Source organism: Myotis lucifugus, unplaced genomic scaffold, assembly GCF_000147115.1.
Source record: "Myotis lucifugus unplaced genomic scaffold, Myoluc2.0 scaffold_97, whole genome shotgun sequence".
Lineage (NCBI taxonomy): Eukaryota > Metazoa > Chordata > Mammalia > Chiroptera > Vespertilionidae > Myotis > Myotis lucifugus.
The window spans coordinates 1,506,801-1,511,124 of NW_005871145.1; positions in this window are offsets into that span (position 1 = coordinate 1,506,801).

Consider the following 4,324-nt stretch of genomic DNA (forward strand, 5'->3'; position numbering starts at 1 on the left):
TAGTGGTGGGAAAATGAGGGAACCCTGGTATTGTGATGTTTAATTTTCAAGTGACTTGTAAGATAAGTTCATCAGGTGTGCAGGAGGTAGTGAAAGGTGTATATAAAGTTTTAAAGGCTTAAAGTATCATCTTGGGCAATGAAAAAGCAAAATTCCTAGGGAAGTATATAGTGCTGATTCTCTCCTTCGAGATTTGTGTCCAAGAATTTAAAGGGGAATCATTTAGTCAGGTTATGCGATTTTCTCTGGCAGCATTTAGCTGCGGTGGCTACAAGCACAGAGAAGATGCTCAGTAAGTGTTGGAGTTTGCAAGGTGATTGTGACAGAGGAGAGAAGCATGAGGTATTGGGGTTGTCTGCAAGAGAGTAGATATAAAGAAGTGCAATGGAATCAACTTCTATAAGGAAGGAAGCAAAGACAGGAGGTAGACATATGGGCATGTGGTAGACATAGGTTAGTGGTCATTAAAAGGGACAAGAAATGTGGGAGTGGGGGCCCCACTACAGCAAGTGAGCTGGAGGAGTGGGGAGTGGAGGTCAAAGAACAAGATTTCAAAATAGAAATTTCTGCTAATGACAGGGTCTATGGTGTAACTATTGAGTGGATAGCTGAAGTGGAGAGAAGAACAAGATTGTTGGGGTCAAAGACATCAAGAAATGGAGAGTCCAAGCTGTTGGGTGAGTTCTCTCTCTATATATTGACGTTCTGAGAATTATTGTAGGAAGAAGGCAGTGGATATGATTGTACCCAGGAGCTAAAGTGTGCAGTAAAGAAGGAATAATGACTAAGAGAAGAGTAAAAGGAGCCCAATGAGGAGGAGGGCATGGGTATGAAATAACTATAAGTAGGGCCATGGTTAGCCCATATGCTTTTGTGCAAGTTAGAAAAAAATGCCTCTTCTCCAGTTGGAAGCATAGGGTGGGGAGTGTGGGCTGGATTTTATTCACTCCTCAGGTGGGCATTCTTGGGCAGGACACACCCTACTTGGGCAACCTGTAGAGCCATACCTGGTAGTCCTAGTTGAATGGCACAGGTATAAAAAAAGTCAGCTTTTTGCAAGAGAAATATCCCGAAAGAGGTCACAGGGAGCAAAGATCAACACTCTGATTTTACAGGCAGGGAAACTGAGGCCTAGAGAAGGGAAATAAACACATAGGAGGTCAGCAGCAGAACTGAAACAAAACTGTTCTGACACTTGGTGTTTTCTGCCACAACCCGTCATGGAAGTGACGTTTTAGCAAATGCTTCAGGATTGCAAATTAAAAAAAAAACACCCCACATGTTTTCCCTCAAAGTCGCTTCTGTGGGAGGTGACAGACTTCTTTCTAGTGATGCTGCCATTGTTCCAACCATTTCTGGAAACTCCTTCAGCGATATGATCTTCTGAGTCACAAAGACAGCCCACTGCACTGGAGAGCCTTACTGAATACCTGTCCTTGTCCTTCTCTGGCCTTGGGTTGAGAGCCCGAGATGCAGCCTAGAAAAGCGGCCTCTCTACATCTTATTTAAACGTGTAGGTAGTTGGCACTCAGCATGTTCTAGGCCCATGAGATCCCCATCAAGCTTTGGGGGTCAGCTATCACTGTGAAGTATGTTTGGTTTGAATAGGTTTTGTTTTGCAAGGCTGGTGTGCATGAGGTTTGCATGTGTCTGGTATCTTAAATGCAAGCAACAGAACCTTCCCCACTTGTTTATGCAGAAAACAAATTTAGTGAAGCATATTAGGTAGCTCACAGCATCTCTGGAGAATTATGGCTCAGGAAGGAGCCATCCTTGAATTATCTAGTTCTTGTGGGGACCACATTGCTTGCACCATGAAGTTCTGCTGGGACTGGACACAGCTCTTCCACCCCTGCTGTCCTCGGTGATTTTTGCCTTTCCTCCACCTCAGCCACAAAAAAGATTCCACACAGCTCCTGGGTCCTCAGCTTGTTCTCTTTCGACGTAGATTCTCCCACTTGCATGCTTGGGGAAGCCCAGGCCATATGCTGGCACTAGCGGTGAAGGAGACCAGGGGAAGTGGATTCCAGCTTCTAACATCAGAGGCGGGGCTCAGATTGTGGGAAGATCCCCAGACATAGGGAGTCTGTGCAAAAAAAATGGTGAATTCTACAGACATGGCAATGGTTCCCCCCTAAGCTGTAGACTTCTTTGGGCCCTTATGAATTTGGGAAAGATGCCCTTAGGTATACATTGTCCTTTTAGGTCCAATGGCCCATCTTCACACAGTGTGATCACCAGCTCAGAGACTGCAGGAAGCTAGACTTTTTGTGCTAATAATTTAGATTTCCCTTTAAAATGAATGTAGTTAAAAGAGAAATAGGAAGTGGTTTCTCCAAGGCCCTGCAAATGGGTGGTGGTCAAGGTCAAATCCTCCTGCCAGCAAACCTGTGTCCATGGAGAATGCTGAGACATTCTACCTAGCAATGCTATTCCTCAGTGATCAGAATTGCTTCTGTCCAGTCTCTAATGAACAGGAAGGTGACCCAGCAGCGCCTGGATGTGTAGGGAAGGATTCATGACAAGTGTTTATTGAAGCTTTACTAGGTGTTAGGCACAGGGGCCTGAGCCTGGGCCATGTGGGCCAGAGGTTTCTGAGAAGAGTAAGATATGGACTCTGTGTACAGAGCATGAAGTTTAGTGTTGGTGACAGACAATCTGTGATTGACTGGGTGTCAGTGGGGTACAGGGAGTAGAGGAAAATTGTCTTGGGGGCCTTTCAATCCTGGGACCATGTCTGAGGCCTTGTGAACTAGATTTCCTTTCTGCAAAGTGGGGCTAATAAGACTTAGCTCATGTGGTTGTTTGAAGGAGTAAGTAGTATATAGTATACAGAGCACCCAGGGGCTGACACAGCAAGCTTAGTTCCCCCGAGGCCCCCACATCTGTCCTTTCCTCCCTTCAATATAAAGTGTGATGGGACTGCTGAGAAGGTGGTGGTTGATTCTGCTGGATGGGTTCTGGCTGGGCTCCTGGGGATGAAAGGGTTCTTCAGGCAGTGGAAGAGCAGGATCAAAGCGATGGTTACTGTGTTTGGGAGCTGGTGGGCTGAACAGCTGGTTGGAGGTGTGTGAGTGGGAAGGGGACTGGCTGGATGGGGACTTAAGGGCTCTGTGAGTCACGCTGGGGGTCTCTAAGCATGGGTGGTCAAGAAAGGGATTTAAGGCAGAGGACTGTTCCCAAAAGGCCAGAGCAGCTGCTCTTTGGCTGGTGAAAATATCTCTTTTATTTAGGAATTGCCTTGGATTTGGAGCTCTCCATCTCTCTGCTTGGTGAGATAAGGATGAAAGGGCTGTACTATTTTTTGGTCCCCATTCAACCCGGGGATATGTATGGTTGATGCCTTGGAGAGCTTCTTCTTCTTTTTAAATTTTAAAATCAGCTTTATTGAGGTATAATTTGTATACAATAAAATGTACCAGTTGAAGCATATAATTTAATCATTTTTAACCAATGTATACACCTGTTTAACACCCACTATAATCAACACATGGAACACTTTCATCACACGAAAATGTTTTTTTTGGCTGTCTTCTTGCTATTTCAAATAAGAAGCATAATAATACCACTTGTTAAATATCTATCACTCTCAAGCAATGTTAGCTATTTTACATAAATAATTCCAAATCGCTTTAATAGCTCTGTAAAAGCAGATACTATCATCTCTATTTTACAGAAGGGAAAACTAAAGCTTGGAAGTGTGAGGCAAATTGTTCAAGGTCATGTAGTCAGTAAATGGCCATGCCAGGATTCCAAGCCAGGATTGCCACCTGGTAAAATCAGTGCTGATGTCACCAGGCCACACTCCTGAGTCCCACTGGGTTATTTCTAACTGACATGAAAACTCCATATCTACATTCCTCTACACACCTTTCTACTGCTCTATATATCTCTATCCATACTCATCTATTTATCATCTCTCTATCTTCTTTAAATATCTCATGGAATGGCAGAAATTTACCCAGTATCTCAAAATCTCCTACCTTCCCCAAATCTCTGGGAATTCAGGTGTATTTCCCTTTCTGGATGGAGAAGCTGCTGTCATCGAAGGTGTCCTAGAGTGAAGGTGGCCTGCCTGCCACCTCAATCATGGACAGACCCAGACCTGGTAGCATAGATTAAGACATACACTCCTGGGGGTGGAAATGTATTCAGCCATATTAGATGGTCCTTGTGCATAATTTCCCTCAGTCTCATCTTTGAAAAAACAGAATTTGATTAGATTGTAAGCCTGGTTGGCCATAGCAAGGAAGTCTTGGGTGGAACATGGAGGTAGAAGAAGGGAAGAAAGAACAAAGAAAGGGTTTATCACAAGCCAAGTGTC